The 17,679-nt window shown below is 46.9% G+C and overlaps 2 long non-coding RNA genes across 2 annotated transcripts; one reads left to right on the top strand and one right to left on the bottom strand.

Annotated features, from left to right (window-relative positions):
* Positions 1-4,433: 4,433 nt before the first annotated feature.
* On the bottom strand, positions 4,434-7,959 carry LOC129457594 (uncharacterized). Its single transcript, XR_008649330.1, has 2 exons — positions 7,728-7,959; positions 4,434-4,642 (listed from the first exon to the last, which is right to left on the bottom strand). It is a non-coding gene; the product is annotated as an uncharacterized lncRNA (long non-coding RNA).
* Positions 5,147-11,493, top strand: LOC134731806 (uncharacterized). Its single transcript, XR_010114396.1, has 3 exons — positions 5,147-5,260; positions 7,194-7,375; positions 7,742-11,493. It is a non-coding gene; the product is annotated as an uncharacterized lncRNA (long non-coding RNA).
* The last annotated feature ends 6,186 nt before the right edge of the window (positions 11,494-17,679 follow it).

Here is a 17,679-nt window from a genome sequence, read left to right as displayed (position 1 = left end):
AGATCTCAGCTCCACCTGTGGCCTTGGTCAAAGGACATCACTGTCCTGGACCTCAGTGCTGACATCTGACAAATGGGTTTGTGGTGGTGGCCACCTCCTTCGGCTGGTGTGAGGAGATGTTTGTGAGCAAGGGCCCCACGTGCTGTTTGTTTTTTATTGTTATGACTTTGTGGAGGGTTCTGGAAGGCTCTGTACTGAACTTTTATAAGCATCGAGCATTATCTCAGGTAATCCCCATAGCCACACTTCAGAGGCAGGATGAGGCCCACTTCACAGTTGAGAAGACAGGAGCACCTAGAGCTGAGGTTGAGCGGTGGGTCTCTGGGACCTAGAGGTTGCTGGCGGAAGGGAGGGGGCTAAAGGACACCTCCTGGACAGGGGTTGCTACAGCCCAGTCCTGCCTACCCCTGGAGAGGCAGGACCCTGCCCTGGCCACACAGGCTGCACAGATGCTGGCTTTGGGGCCGGGCTCTGTGCAAACCATCATCTCCCCCAAGGAAAAGCACCGAGGCACCATGTCCTCTGGGGTGTCTGGGATTCAGAGACTCCCCAAAGCTCTGCAAAGCAAGGGGCCGGTGTGTCCTCCCATCATTTTAGGGAAAAGCTGGAGCTGAAAGTCCACCTCATTCCCAGAATCCAGAAGACAGAGGGCCTCCCTCGCCAGCCGGGGTCCTACTTCTTTTCTAAGCCTGCTCCAATTTTTGTTTTGTTGCCATGTTTTTGTCTCAAGGCTCATGTGTTGTCCCAGCAAAAATTGGTTTGATATTTCCAGAAAGGTTTCTCCTCTTCCCTGAGAACAAACAGACCCTAGCTCCACACAATTCAAACCCTCAGGGCTCAGGAACCAGAAAGAATAGAGGAGGAAATCGTTGTTGGAGGCCTGGGCGGGTGCACAGGAGAGAGAGGTGCAGCGGGCCCCACATCGTGGGGCCACCCCACAGCAGGCGCTGCGAATCCAAGCTATGGAAGAGTAAACTCAGGCCTCAGAAAGGAAAAGCGACTCCCAGAGCAGCAGAACTGGCTGGGGCTGTGGCTCTGAGGGACACCACATAAGAAACTCTCTTAAATAATCATCACGTTTTCCAATTTAATAATAGTACCCTCCTCTCTTCTCAGCACCACTGCCCTGCAGAGGTCAGGGGCCGAATCTGAGCTCTGGTACTTACTAGCTGCGAGCCTTGGGGCAAGTCTTCTGGGCCTCACTTACCCCATCTGTAAAATGGGCACAAAAAATACCTGCCCCATAGGGTGGTGGACACAGTGAAATAGATTAACCGATGTGAGGCTCCTGAAATGGTGCCTGACTCACTAGACCTTCTCTCTCTCTCTCTTTCCCCGTCTCTCTCTCTCTCCTCTCTCTCCCTCCCTCTGTCTCTCCTTTCTCTCCCTCTCTCTCTCTCCAAATATATTTGTATGTTAGCTGTCACTGAAGAGGTTTGTGATTTACAGAAAAGTGGGCCAATGTAGCGTTGTAAATACTTATAACAAATAGCTGGAATTCATCTTAATTCAACAAGGTTTGAATTTTTCCCAGAAGGCTTTTAAGTTTTCTCTTTTGTTTTGTCTTTCTGCATTTACTAGGAAAGAGAGCCCCACGCTGATGAGAGGGAGCGTTCCTGAGGTCGCTTTTGGGCCAGTCCTGTGCATGCTCTTGGTTTGGACAGCAAGGCCCTGGGGCTAGGGTAGGGACCAGCACAAGATAACCGGGGGCCGCTTCACTTTCCTTCAGACCCCACCCACAACCAAGGGGACAGAACAGAGGCGAGCATCCTGGAAACCTCTCCCACGCTGACAGCGTTTCTGCTTCACGAAGAATCAGTCCCAAGCGCCCCTACCCAGCTCACGCCACATCCCGGCTGTCAAGTAGTCTGCAGTGGTGCTTCACTCGCAGGCTGCTGTGGCCCTTGGACCAGGGTGAGCCCCCATCCTGGCAGGGCACCGTTAGGGAGCAGGAATTAAAGACAGAGAAACAAAACCTCAGAAGTCTCCAGTTCATTAAATGGAAGCGCATTTCCTAAGTTTGAATATAGAAGTTTAGGCTTAGGGCTGTTCTCAACCCCTGGCTACACACAGAATTACCTGGGAGCTGGTAAAAAGGAAGGAAGGAAGGAAGGAAGGAAGGAAGGAAGGAAGGAAGGAAGGAAGGAAGGAAGGAAGGAAAAGAAACAAGGATGAAAGGAAGGAAGGAAAGAAAGAAAGAAGCCGCATGCCCTCAGGATCTTCTAAATCCCTGGGGGGCATCTGTGCTGTAAAACTCTCTAGGGAATGAGAACTGCTGGGCCTGGGATGGGAGCCTTGGGCTAGGAACAGCAGGAGACAAAGGTCTCTGCAGCAGAAGTGAGCGCCAGTGACAGGAGAATTGGGCAGATCCCTGCCACCTCCCCCAGCCACCCACCCAGCCTTTCCTCATCCATACACTTTCCAGAGAGCACTGCCTGCCGCCTCCTCCCTTGACCCTGCCTCATCTTCTCAGCTCTGCCTGGCTGTTAACAGCACCAGGGCTTCTCCCCTCTCCCCAGATCTCTAGCCCCAAAGCTTTTTCAACTCCACCGCTTTCTTATCTGCCTGCCTGGAGCCCCATCTTCACCTCCTTCATCTCCCTCTTTCTGGTTTCCCTTCCCGGTGTGCCAGGCCTGCAACAAACTGAGTGCTGTAGCTATGACCTTCCTCTGGCTCTCTGCTTCTCTCTTGATGCTCAAGAGGTGTAAGATTGTCACAGCCACAGCAGGGAAGAAAAAACAGGCTTCTCTGGGCTCTTATTGATTAATTGAGGCAGCACTTAGGCCCTTCTCAAGCCTGGCCTCCAGCTCTGGCCTCCAGGCCCTGGGAGGGGTGTTAAACACACAGCCCACCCACCCTGGCTTCAGACTTTCATAGCTTCTGTCCTCACACACTTGCCACTACACCTTCCCCTCTGGCCTCATAAGGACCTTCAAAGTAAATCAGGAAGGAATCCTTAGCCTGTTTTCTTTGGAAGTGGGTATGGAAATTCAGCTAGAAGTTGGGGGAGCCAGAACTTAGCCTGGGGACTGGTGATTCTCTCCAGAGCCCTCGGAGCCGGAGCGGCCAGGTGCCAGGTGTGGCTGCACAACCCCTAGGCTTTCGGTGTCCTTCTTCAGGGCCACTGTCCCTCCGGGCAGTATGCACAGTGGTTAGGCGCCTCACTAAGAAGAGAGGGTGTGACACCTCTGGAGGTTAATGGAGGTGACATGCAGAATGCACCTGGAATACACCTGGCCCTAGAGAGTGCTCTGCAGTGGCCTCTGCTCCCTATCCACCATTCTCTGTGGCGCTTTAAAGCCTGGACGGGCCCTGGGAGAGGTTCAGTGTTAGGAGTGAATCTGGGCTAGAGATCTGGGAAGAGGGGAGAAGCCCTGGTGCTGCGTGAATCTTCTGTGTGATCTGGAGATGAGACGTGACTGGCAGTTTCAGGCAGATCAGTCAGGGGACGGCTGTTGGGCTGTGTGGCTTGTTGGGTTTGCATGTTCTCAAGTTATTTGACAATGAAAACAGTAAAGAAGTGAATAAAAATATCCACTTGTGTTTCTGAAGCACTTTTATTCTAAGACCACTTTCAGGGATGAAGGAGGAAAGACATAGTCATCTGCTTGCCCCAGCTCACAGCCGGACGCTGCGGCTTTTGGGTAAGATCTTAAGCAGTTTTCTTAAGGTCTAGCTTTGAGCTTCTGCCCAGCTCCGTTCCGCTGTGTCAGAAGAGTTTAATGAGTAAGAGGGTGGTCACTGAGAGACGCAAAGAGTCTCAGGAGAAAACGTGGCCCAGAAATAAAGGCACGCCCGTGGTCACACAGAAAATGGGAATAAACGCTCAGTCTCCCACCTCCCTAACCTCCAAGGAGACCATAAGCCCCAGCTCAGAACTGGCTTGCAGGACACTGCCGCATTGCAGGGGGGAAGGCAAATATCTCCTCAGCTAACGAATGTGGGGAAGGGAAGCGATTTTATATTCCAAATGATTTTTTTTTCTTTTGAACATAGACATCTGGTGTCCTATAAATAAAATTCAAAATGTAAATACCGTAAAGCCCATTAGAGAGTGGTTTTCGGTTTGGTGGGAGCACGGGTCAGTTGCTAACCCACTGCACCGTGGTGGGAAAACATCAGCCCACACGTGGGTGTTCTCGGCTCCAGCAAGCCGCCTGCGTCACTGCACCAGCCGGGCTGCACTTCGTCTTACGGATAAACATTAAAACACGGGTCAATTGTCTTATATTTATTATGTTGCATGAACAGTTTTAAATAGCTACCTAAAAACCTTTCTGCTTTCATTTTACACATTGGGGAAAAAAATACCTTGTGAAGGGAGAACACCACACTTCTTGCAAGGATCCAAATTCCTGTGCTCACCAATTACGCCCCGGGACATGCGCTCGGCCAGATTTTAATATCGGGTTTAAAATGCTCTTCAAAAGACATTTTCTGTTTGAGACATATTAAACAAGCTTTATTTAATAATGCTCAATTTGACTTTTCCAATTTAAATATTTGCTCTGATCAGCAACCATTTGATCCCGGCTTCATTTCAGGCTGAAGAATAATTTCTCCTGGCTGTTTGTCTTTGGTGCTGGGTTGATCCTGGGGCCGAGTGGCTGCTCTCGAGTTCCCTACATTTCTCGAGTCTGTGCTGTGAGTGGAAAGAAACAGAGCCATAAAAAGCCTCTCCCAAAGCTGCTGCATAACGTTTACATGGTACGTCCTCACATCTGTCTGGCTGAAGACAAAAGATATCATTTAAAAGACTCCTCCTAACTGGATAATTATACGGAGAGACTTTATTTTTTAAAGTAGAGCATCCAAATGCAAAGAAATTCCCAAGGTGTTCTTTTTCTAGATCTATTCTGCTTTCTACCCTCTGCTTTTCCCCTATTCGGGGATTTTTATAAGAATTGTATACACCAAATGGGTGGTCATCCATTAGCAGTCAAGGATTTTGAGACAGCAGCAAGAAGAGGGAGAGTTATTTTAATATTTGAGTTCAATGTGTTTTACAAAAGGGAATGCCACCGTAGATTCCACTAACCTTAGGAACACGTCAGATCGATCCTTTGGTTCCCGTCATTACTATTCTGATTTTACTAGCATGATATTTAAAAACCAAACCTTGAATTTGGTTTTATCTTCTCACGCCACCTTCAGAAAATAGCCACCATGAAGCCCGTGGCCCTGGTCCCCCTCTCGAGGTATCGTAAAGCCATTCATAAGGGCATAAACGCCTGACAACACTCCCTGATACCAGCCCGGGGTAAGTTGGACAGTGGTGAGGGTGGGAGAAACGCTGTCGGTTATCTGAGCACCCTCTCTACAGGGACTGTGATCCCAGCCTGGGAGGAGGGGTCTTTTGCTGTGAAAGGAGCATTTATTAGCGCAGGGCCAGCGCCTGGTTTATGGACCCCAGCCGGGTGGGAGGATGCCACCCCACCCCGCCTGCAGCCTGCGTCCTGGCCTGAAGTGTTTACTGTCGGGGTGATTTACACCATCCAGGTGTTCATTTGGGAAGCATCTCGGCTCTGAGCTGACGCGGCGATTGCAGTGGGCTTGTAGACTGCAGCGTTTTTCTATTCATCAGGGTCCAGGGGCCAAAAAGACAGTTTTTGTAAATGCTGGCCCAAAGCAGGCTCCTCTCCTGTGATTCCACAAAGGAAGGCTGAGTGACCACGTTAGCCATGTTCCCCGGTGCCCTGTCCGTGTTGGAGAAATGGGCATTAAGTGCAGTTGCCCTGCTCTCTCATGGATCCACTCATCAGATCAGATCCTCCCGGCAGTCCCTGCCCTCCGAGCTTTGGTGGCCGTGTGGATGCTAAGGCGGGCTTTCCTTCTGCTTCTTTAGCACCCCGGGGCTTTCAAAGGGGTCTTGCTAAGCAGTTTCTTTTCTTAATGGAATTTGGGATTCACAGACGAGCCTGGAGTGATGGCGATTGCTCCATTTCTCCCCAGCCCCACAGATAAGCCTCTGCCGGGTGCTTCCATTTTAAGGGAGGCATTTTTTAGGAGCCGCTTTCTCGAGATAACCACTCTATTATTTTTGCTCACATTTCAACGCAGGTGACGGTGTTATTGTTTTGTAACTGGGTTTTCACGGGGAGTCCCTGACACCTATGCCTGGCATAATTTGAATGCTGAATTAAAACATGCCCCAAGACACTAAAAATTGCCTTTTTGTTTGATTAAAAAAAAAAAACATATATTTTAAAATTTGTTTTATCATATCCATCTCACCTCCATTTAAAGGCGTTTGGACATTTATTAACATATCCATTTTTACACTTGTACTCATCTTTTCTCCAGCCACTTCTGTTACGCTGATGAAAAAGCAAAAAAATGTATTTTTTGCCTCATAGAACTCTCTCTCTACACAGACACACACACACACACACACACACACACACGAGAGCGAGGGAAGGATTCTTGTAGTGAAGTAAAACATGATTCTTTGTCTATGTTTAATTTTTGCAAATAACTTTTTACTGATCCTGAAAGTAACTTTTTTACCAATCCTGAAAATACTGATGCTGAAATTTTAAGAGCTCATTTCAACTTATCTGGTTTTCTCTCCCTAACGAAATTCTCTAAGAATAGTTCTTTTGCACCCTTGCAAGATCGGTAAACATAAAGCATTTGGTCAAACGCAGGTGGGTTAAAAAGGGGGAACCATTTGATCCAGCTTTAGCAAATAATATTATTCCTTCTGCTTTGAACTCTATGTTTAAAATAGTCTTTTATGCCAACGATTTGAATACTAACAAATTCCCTTAAAAAGCATCCAAACTTCCCATTTGTGCTCTTTTCTCCCTGGACTATAGATATGTAAACCTCCCCAAGAGGGTAAAAATAGCATTGATTTGCCGCACTAAACAGGGAAACGTTTGCACCACCACCAACTGTTTAAAATTACCGGTCCTGGGATGAGGAAAAAAATGGCAGAAATAAAACAAAATTTTTTATTTCCAAGCATCAAGTTGAAGCCCTTTCAACCGATCTTAGGCTCCCTGGGAAATGCTTTTTCTCTGTTACCTAGCACAGCCAAACATCAAGAAGAAATGTGAAAAACATCACACTGACCCAAAGAAAATCGAAAGAAAAGTACTGAACAGACCGATTCCCACCCTTGCTATAGACGGAATAAGTATGTGCGTTTGTGAACCTTCACTGTTCATCTAAATATGTTGCTTCAACAGATACCCACTTGAGGATACAGACACATGAAAATACACGAGACCACGCTCTATTTTAACGAATTGCTGAAGAGTATTGAATACTCAAACCCACCGCACAGCACCGGTGCAGCTAAGAGCACAATTGAATGAAACCACCAGATTCATTTATTTTAACCTCCACTGGAGCTGTCCCAAAAAAGCAGGTGACTATTGAAAGTGTTTTTCTGTTTTTTTTTTTTTTTTTAATTCTAAATAACAAGAGGGATAAAAATTAATGTCATTCTATGGGGTCTGAACATTAAAAGGTACGAGAGAGTTAGCCAGGGCCTGTTAAATGGCTAAACAGATTAGTAGCCTTACTTTTCAACATATAAACATCTGAAACCCGTTTCCTGTTTAAGAAAAAAAAAGTCTAGGTGGATGACCTCGGGCACTTTTTTTTATTAACAAATGTGAATTGTACATCATGGTGGAAAAAAAAATGGTCCACACTTGGTGGTCTTTCTACAGTCTGTATATGGGAGACAGAGAAAAAAATACAAAAATAAACGTTACCTTCTCACTTGCAGGGTGGGCAATGCCATTTCTGCAGCCGTCCAGTGCTCTGGCAAATGTTAAGGCTGTCACTGCAGACAGAATCCCCATGGTCTGTCTGTGTGCCTCGATAGAGTCCGAAGAAAAACATTCCTCGCATTCCTGACGGTTGGTCCTATCTCCGGGCCTTGGACTCGGCCCTGCAGGCTCGTGTCACCCCGTCAAACGGCCTAGGCCACGGCTAATCTAAACCCCTGCCCTCCCCAGCCAGCCCTGCGGCAGGGTGAAAACTGGGACCAATTTGCTGCCTAAACCCTGAGGATACAGCAAGTTGATTCTCAACCTTTAAGGACACCAGCTGCAATTTGTTCAGCCGAAAAGAGCTTAGCGGTTCTGGCACCTTCTGACAAGATACATTTTATAGGGTTTGTGCTAAAATTTGATATTGGAAGTTGGGATTCCAGTTGTATGCCTCCAGTGATAACAATAGCAGCTGGGACCTTTAAGAAATGTGTGTATGCCTTCTATTGAAGAGTTACATAATAAAAGCTGTTTATGTCAAACACCTTATAAGGGAAAGATTTAGCCTAAATGTCAATATAATATACAATACTTTTTCATATTTAGATAGGACGAAAAAATCTACTATCAGTGCTGCATATAATCTTTGGTTTGGAGTATTAGATCTGTGGGGGCTTTCAACATTTTAAGTAAGCATCTCCTTGCCTTAATTTACGAATTCATCGAGGGGCCTTTTTTTCAATATTGTTTCTGTATAAAAAACAAATACCGATACCTCATTATTTGGTTTTCCAAGTCCTTCTAATGAACGCACACAAAAGAAGGGCACAGTTTCATGTCGTTTGATTTGACATTTGTAATTCCCAAGCATGCCATAAAGCCATTCAGCGGTCCCTTATAAACCGAGGCTGCTTCTGTCTCCTGAAAATGGCTGTGGTTTTGGAGAGGAACTGGCTGACCAGAACCTTGATAATTCTGATGAAGGAAGAAATCAGCCGCCCAAGGAAGAAAACCTTTCCCAGCAAAGAAGCAGCAGCGCCCAGTTCAAGGCAACATCTGCAGCTCGATTTCGGAGGGGCTTAAATCCCCTCCAGCTTCCCTGGTGGCACCACAGCAAGCTTTCTGAGGAGGAATCCCACCACCAAACAGACAATGACTCTTGTTTACACCACATGCTTAGGAGTGAACACGCGTGGGCCTGTGAGGCGGGCTTGGCTGGAAAATCCCAGCTTCCCTCTTAGCTTTTCTGCTCAGACGGCAGAACCTAACTGAGATGGGAAGAGAACCCTAATTAGCAAAGCCAGGGGTTCCCCTGCACCCGTGCATGTGCTGGTTCCGTCCCCTTGCTTCAGTTTTCTTTGATGAATTGGACGGTGTGACCACGGGTTAATGAGAAAGCCCAGTGGACGGCGGCACGCACGGTCATCTGGATGTTCTCTGCTCCTGCCCCAGCCCCTGAGCTTCCCACTGTGGACCACAGGCCCCGTTGGGGAACACAGAGGTCACGGGGGCCAAATGCAAGCACCGCTTCTCCTTGGGACCTGTTGGAACCAGGCGACACCAACTTAAACTTGGCAAAACGCAAGTTCAGTTTCTTTTGTTCTGAAGTCACAACTTGGATGTAACAACTCCTAAGCCAATACGATCTGAAAAAGAACTCACTACTGAGCTGCCCCCTTCCCACGGTCCGAAAATTGCTTCAGCCTAAACGGAAGGCAATTTCCTTTTCTTTTATAACAAGAGAATCGCTAAGCTTCACTTAGTATTTTCCCCCAGTTTCACCACTAAATACCAGTACTTACAAAAACATCCCTCGTTGTGTCAACTGCCAGGCTGTCTAATATGTTGAATTTTAAATATGTTGGCTACATGATTATTGTCAGAAAGAATCATGCTCCAGATAAGGACCAGGAAGTGCATCTAAAGACAGCAGGAATATTTAGAATAAAAATGCGCTGGCCCAGAGGTTTCTGCGGAGACTTAGATTTGAAACAATGGCTTTCTGTGTTCTGTGTCCCGTCCACTCAGTGACATTGATGCCGACTGTCATTATCTACATTTCACATCAGAGGAGATGGAAGGAAAGGAAGATTCAATTTCACAAGGGGAGAACGTAACAGATGAGGCTCGACAGTAAATAATAATAATTGTATTAATAACCACCTTTATGGAGTTATTGCCAGATGCCAGGAGTTTTCTACTCCTGTTATATCATCATACGTGGAAAGACTCATTTGACCCCCACAACAACCCAGGAGGAGGGACTATTATTAGCTTCATTTTGTAGATGAGGAAACTGAGGCAGACAGAGGCCAGCCCATCGCTGAAGACCAGGCTGCTGGAGAGTGACAAAGTGTCAGAGTCAGGAGCCCAAGCCAGGCTGTCCACTGGCAGAGCTGGAAAAACAGGAGATAAACATCAGCACTGAGATCCCAGGTCACACTGCCGGGGGTCACAGCCCAGACTGCCACCTGGGTGAAGGAACCATTCTGAGCCTTAGTTTGCTCTTCTATAAATTGGGGAGAGCAATGGTCCCTACCTCATGGATTTTTTGTTGGGATTGCATAAAATAGGGCCTGAAAAGTGCATGTCCCATTGGACGTGCCCAGCAAACACAAGGTGCTGTGCATGTGGTCTGGGCTGGCCGCCCACCTGCGAAAAGCTCATTCATCTCACTGACCAGGTCATGACTGCAAGGTTTGCTCCAGGAATCCGTCTGAGAACTCTGTCCATGTTCTCAAATGCCTGGATGGCAAGGTGGCTGAGGGCAGTATCGTGCGGTCCCCAGCAGCCAGGACTCAGCCCAGCTGACCTGTCCCCAGCCAGCAGAAGATGATCCGCAGATGCCCCCAGGAAGGGGATGCATTGCCAGGTCCACCAGCCCTCCCAGGGAGGCCATGTGCAGAGCCCCACAGACAGCTCCAGGCCTCGCTGCCGAGTCTGTGTCCTATATACAATGTCATCTGAGGGTGGCACCGAACACCCAGCTGGCTTGCTGGCCACCCACCAGCCTTTCAGCCACCCCGGCTGCCCTCTGGTTTCTATTGCATCTCTTAAAAGGCAGACCCCTCTGGATGCTTTCCTCCACTCTTTTCAAAGTGCCCCCGCCCTCACCTTTCAAACATCAAGTTGATGGTTGTACCATGAGCCGCAGGAACAATCAACAGCCCTGAAGCCACTCAACTCAAGGCCTCAAGGCCCTCCCAACAGCCAGCCACCTGCCCTGCCATGGAGGCTGGGCAGCACAGCTGGGGGCTTGAGAGCTGGTTCAAATCCTGTGTCTGCCCCTGCGAGCTGTGTTTGCTCAGGCAAGTAGCTTGCCCTCTCTGGATCTAGTTTCCCTGTCCGCAAAAGCACGGGCAGACACCGGCAAAGTGCTGGCTTGCAATTCTCAATAAATTACGGATTAGCAGATCGCTATTTAACTCAAGCAACAAAAGGAAAATACTTGATTGTGTGGAGAGCAATAACTCTTAAAAATGGGGTGACTGCCCCATAATAAGAAAAGCTAGAAAAAAATAAATCACAGACGCAGTGATTTGGCGTGGTGATACACGGAGGAAACTCTGCCATCAGGAAACAGTATTGTCCATACGTTTTCTTCCTACCTTCTTCCTTTAATTACTAAATAAAATCTTCAATCACTGAAAAATCACTGTAATATAAACAAACATGCCGTTCCCAGTGACATTAGGGTATTCTTATATTTAAAGCATCTATACATTCATAATTAAAATATGAACGTTTTGCAAATATGAAAAACTTGAAAAATAGAGTGGCAGGATTGTGGTTGAGTTCTTTTCTGTGATATATCTTTTATTAATGTCTTCTATTTTTTCTTCCTCAACTTTTTCTGTGAATTTCTTGCCATATACACGTAGTTGGAACCTCAAAGCAGTTTTACAGAAGTATTTTAAAGTGGTGAACAATATTCTAACACAAAACCATCTTCCTCCCTATTGTTGGGCATTCACGTTCTTAAATTGATCTCTGTTACGGAAATATTTCCCCTGTAGAGCTTTTTACCATATTTTGGGTTATTTCATCGGGACAGATTCCCAGTAGTGATGAGAGTCGAAGGCTATCCACATCGGATGATCCTTGATGGAGCTCAGTGTCACTTATTAAGGAGCCTTCCCTCAGATAAAGAAAGAACCTACACTCAGGCAGTCACCTATAGGTCAAAGTTCAGTGGAAATGACCCCACGGATGGGTCTTTGTCTCTGACTTGAATCTGCACGAACTTTTACTGGGAAGTGGAGTTCATGAAGATTTTTCTTAATTGTCGCAAGTTCTTTGGGGACACCCTCTGGTTGTCCACATATGTGACAATCTTAAGCTACACATTTAAGGTTCGTGTACTCTGTACCCTATTCCTGTATGTGAGTTGCATTTTAATTGCAACTTACAATTAAGTAAAAATTAAAAGAAAGAAAAAATTAAAAGCCAAGAAAGATAAATCTACAGTAGTCCTCGCCTATCTGCAGTTTTGCTTTCCGAGGTTTCGGTTACCCTGGGTCAATGGGGGTCTGAAAATAGGTGAGCACAGTACAATAAGACACTGAGAGAGAGAGAGAGAGAGAGAGAGACAGAGAGAGAGGAATTCAGTCACATAACTTTTATTGCAGTATATTGTTACTGTTCTATTTTATGATTATTCATTGTTCTTACTCTCGTATTGTGCCTCAGTTATAAATTAAACTTTATCGTGGGTACGTACAGGAAAACCCTAGCATACACAGAGTTCCATACTATCCACAGTTGCAAGCATCCACTGGGGGTCTTGAACACCTCCCTCGAGGACAAAGGGGGACTACTGTATCTTACAAAGAAGATGACTGAAAAGGCATAAAAACAGAAAACAATTAACAGAAGGATTAAGTAACAGAAGATGAACCAATAAAGCAAATCAACACACGAAATATGATGACTGCAAAATGCAATTATGATCCTCTGCTCTCTGCTGGCTTTTCTTACATTTTTGGAGGTTTACTATTGCATTTCTGTTGAATCTCACAGAGCATAGGGGCACGCTACTATCTTTCCAGTGCTTGTCTGAATCTGCTGTGGGCTGGATTAAGTGCTGAAGTGGATCAGGTGACACTTAAAAGCCTGCAGGGAATATTCCCTCTAAGCAGGGAAGATCTTGGAGGTTTTAAGCAAAAAGAATCCTTGAAGTAGCCCCAGATGAATTATGCCAAGCCCCTAAATAAGGCTCACAAAGATGTGATTAAAATCTGTCCTGACTGTAAAGTAGAAATTACATTAAAACTTTTCCTCCTCTCTTTGATGTATCAAATATCAAATCTATTTCTCAAAAATGAAAAAAATTTTCATTTGGAAGAGGGAACATGGGGTGGGGGTGGAGGGACTGTTTTTCCAGATGAGCTAAACAGAGGCTGCATTCGGAAGAGCCACACAGGTGATGACAGGAAGGCTAACAGAGAATTGGTTTCACAGAACGTGTCTGTCATCAAAAGAGACTCAGAGTCAAGGAGGGGATGTCAGATATAGGGAGGCAAGTCCCTGGGATCCTCCCTAGAGGAGCAGGTGCAGCCACCGCAGCCCCGGGCAGCCTGAAGAACTGACGGCCAAGGGCTCAGTGATCTTCCGAGAAGGACAGCAGGGGAAATCCATGTTATCACAGGCAAACCCCAAAAGCGTCTCTTGTCTCTGCCTCACTGAAATGTTTCACCACAAAACGTGATCCCTAAAAATGCACCTTCCCCCAAGAGGAATGGAAATGCTAGAACAGAAATTCACATCAAGGTATAAATGGCTGCAAAGCCAGGATGGATAAGGAGCTTTGGGGGCCTGAATGCAGGGTGGGGAGGGCCCTCTAAAGCAGGAAGTGTGGGCTCAGGCCAAGTCCTTGCCCTCTTCAGAGGTGTGAACCATAAAATAGCAGCATGAGCTCTAGGCCATGTCGGCCCTCACTGTTATGGAAGAAGTCAACGAGTTCAGGCTTCATTATAACCCATGCATCTTTATAACTCATGCATCTTTATAACCCATGCATCTTTACAGCCCATGCATCTTTATAATCCATGCATCTTTATAATCCACCCATCTTTATAACCCATGCATCTTTATAACCCATGCATCTTTATAATCTACGCATCTTTATAACCCATGCATCTTTATAATCTACGCATCTTTACAACCCATGCATCTTTATAATCCATGCATCTTTATAACCCATGCATCTTTATAATCCATGCATCTTTATAACCCATGCATCTTTATAATCCATGCATCTTTATAATTTTGGAGCCCCTTTTCGCTGGGTGCTGCGGGAGCTCCCAAGTAGGAGAAACAAAGGGTTAACACAAGGCCTGTGCAAGTCCACCAGTGAGCCCAAACTTGAAGGGGATTCTGAAAATGGCAGGCAGCCCCTTCTGGACAGTCCCTACTCTCAGGTAACCCAGGACCATGCATAAATGAAGAGCAGCCTGGAATCACAATCGCTGTAATCAACTGTAACCAGAAATTGCCCGACAAGCCCCCTTTTTCTCCCCATCATCCACCAGCTAATGGGTGTGTCTATTCTGATGATGCACCCTAGCACTGGGGAAATAACCAGAGGACAGGTTCAGGGACCCGCCGGGCCCACACTAGGAGAGACCTAAGCTAGAACTCCACAGATCAGTCAGCTTCCATAAGCCCCTGGTCATACTGGTAAACCCAGTGACTTTTTAGGTCTCCTAGAATTAGTATCAGTTCAGAGCCAGTGTCTAGGAACCTCCCAAAGCTCTAATTATATCTTTTCCCTCAAAGCCATTACCCTGGTCAATGGCCATTTTTTTCCCCATCCACCCTCCCTGACTCTGAGCCATTCTTGCAGGGCAGCCTGAGAGCTTTCATCAACAAGCACAAATATGTCATCTTCTTGCTTATTAAATCCTTCCTAGAGTGTCTGTATGGTTCGCTGCTCCAACTTGGACACTTTTGAGAGTCCAGGGGGATGTTGTAATCACAGTGGAACAACAGTCACAAACTTGGGACGTGCAACAGGCGAACTGGGATGTGTGGTACCCGTGTGTTTTACAGGGCTCCGAATGCTGGGTCCTGGCTCCCACACCAGCCTTCTCCCATCTGTGGAGCCCAGCCAAGCAGATCTACCCTCAAGCCACCTGCTCTGAGACACTGCACATGCAGGTTCCTCTCCGTCGGTCTCCCCTCATTATCTGGATGCCTCTGATTCATCCCTTGGATGAATGCAGAGGCCAAACCCCAGAGTCTCGAGGGTTGTTGTGTTGTGAAATCCCCTTCCCATGGCCCTCACCACACCTGGCCTGCCATCTCTGCCAGACGGTGAGGACAGGGCTTGCCACTGCCTCACCACCACGGACCTTCAGCATTGGCAGTGCCTGGTACGTAACAAACAGCCATAAATATCTGTTGAATGAATAACTGGACTCCCTTACATGCCTCCTGCAGAAAGGAAGAAGTAAGGAGCTAGAAAGCTGCTGGGAATTTCTGCAAGTTTCAGCAAACACAGTTTAGGCAGTTTCCTGGCGCTAGCGTGCTCCGATTTTGAAAGACGGCCATCCAGTGGAGAAAGATGAAGAGTCTGGAACAACGTGCACTGCTAGACTGTCTTCCCGGCTGCAAGTGAGACCGGGGATTTTCCTATCCACTGTTCCATGAGTGGCTACTGAGAGGGAACATCATTCTGGGGAACATGGGTCTCTGTGGACAAAGCACAGAAATGGGAGTGGGCAGAGGTATCTTAGAGGAATAGAAGGACTGCCTTGGTGAGCCCACCAGGCGCCTTTGCCAGAATGATCAAAACAGTGTCCCTCTGCAGGCAGACCGGGCTCTCCATTGGGGTGAATGGCTTCAGAGCTGCCCCCACTCCCTGCCCCAGCCAGGCTGCCCTGCGTAGTCAGCAAACCACACAACTGTTCCTGCAGCCCTGAAGCATGGGAGCAGAAAGGGTCTAGACCAACGGAATGCCTCCCTCTCCCCTTTCCCCCCCTAAACCCCAGTGTTGGCCTTTGTGGAACCAAATCATAGTGGAACTTTCCAGAAAGCCTGCAATGACGACGCTATTTCTTTGAGGCTGTGGTAGGTGGCTTCTCTTTGTTGCCCTATGTCATACCAATGTTATTTCCTTTTATTATAAATCGGAATTTCGCTCAAAGGGGTGCAGCCTAATACCCCCCGGCTGCTTTGTACTTTAATCAGGGCTTTCCTGCCGAAATGTTTATCTTCCAGCAAAGAGGTGCTAATTTTATCTTGCAAAAGTGGATATCTGCTTACGTCCCCTTCTACCTTCAAGAAAGATAACCAAAAGCATATTATGTCATCTAAATACAGCATCCTCTGAGATCAAAAGGCGTAATGTACACATCTGCCAGAGTTGATGGAGCGGCCATTGGCGCGTTCTTCCGCCCGGCTCGCGTGTGCTCCATTGATAGACGAACTTGGCCATTTCTATGAAAGAAACTCCCAGGCGCTCTGTTTGTGCCAGTTGATTTCGATGATATTGGGAGGTTTTGAAATGAGAATCCAAAATAGATATGCCCTTCTCACCCCTCTGTGTAAGCCCTTGCCACAGGAAATGGCACAGGTTCAAATGTTCGTATTGGAAGCAACGTGGGACTAGATAAGAGGTATGTTCCTGATGGACGTCTTCATGTTTAAAATCTAGTCAAAATGATGCATAGTCAGAGGCCACCTGAGTGTGTCTTCCTTTGACTTGAGTCCTACTTCTAGTTCAGTGTTTTGAACCACATTCTGTTACAAGAGCACGCATGTCAACACAGTACCCACACAGGTACACATAATATCCATTTGAAGTAAATGCTCAAAAAACTAGATGTGATCTGATGTGCATTGCATGCTGAAACATTTTGTCCCAGTCTGGTCCAGCTTAACACCTTGTCCTTCGCTACTCAAAGTGTGGTCCCTGCACCAGTGGCTTCAGAATCATCTGAGTTGGAAATGCAGAATCCAGGGCCCCACTGCAGACCTGCACGGTGTCAACCTGCATTTTAACAAGCTCCCCCGGCAGCATGATTATGGATATTAGAGTTTGGGAGTGCTGGTCTATTTCATTTTTCTAAGTGTATTTACTTTTCATAATTTGGCTGCAGCTGGCTAAATCGATGTCCCCACTCAGCAGTGCTTCATGACCCAGGATTGGACAAACCTACTGCAGAACACTAGAACCAGGATTCCGAGGGCTCTGGGGTGGCTGAGTTGGGAAAAGAAAGCAGCATTTGCCTACAATGCTGCCCTTAGAAGGCAGTTTTCCCTTAGGCACTCTCTCAGACTTTGAACCAGGAAGGTGACATCCTGGACACTTGTTCCCCCTTCCCTGGCCCACTGCTTCCTCCTCTGCCTTCTCTTCAGAAATTCCTCCAATGCTCCACTCCTCGGGCTCTTAGGTCTCCAATATGCTCAGAAAAGTGAAGACTTCCTATTTAGTGTGGTCTGTGTAAGCTTTGTCACAAATTGAGATTTAAGCTTCCAAGCTTGGTGGGGTATACAAAGACTCCTAGAGATCAGGATGGCGGGGGGTGGGGCAGGTGCTGGCCTGGCGATGTGGCTCCCTTACCTGTCACCTTGGTGAGAGTCTTCTCTCACCCTGGGTGAATGCATCACCAAGGGGCCTTGGATTCTGGAGGGTCTGGCATGAGGCCACTCCTGGGAGACAGAGTATTAAGGAGCGTGAGAGGGATATATCAGATGTTAGGTGAAAAGGCCAACTCTTCCCTCCTCGAATTAGAGTTGAGAATAAAATAAAAATGCCCAAAACATCTTCAGGCACCCTCACACGAAGTCCGATTTGCTCCCTCAGCTCAGGACGGATTTACAAGGATAAAATAAAATTATAAATGGACATAGCTTTGAAAACTGAACAGCATATCGAACCTGCCTGGACTTAACGGCAGGAAGACTGCTTTCCCTTATAGAGTAGATAAACGCGCTGTAAAACTCATTA

This window comes from Symphalangus syndactylus, chromosome 11 (assembly GCF_028878055.3).
Source record: "Symphalangus syndactylus isolate Jambi chromosome 11, NHGRI_mSymSyn1-v2.1_pri, whole genome shotgun sequence".
In the NCBI taxonomy this organism is placed as follows: Eukaryota; Metazoa; Chordata; class Mammalia; order Primates; family Hylobatidae; genus Symphalangus; species Symphalangus syndactylus.
This window is presented reverse-complemented; position numbering and strand designations above follow the sequence as displayed.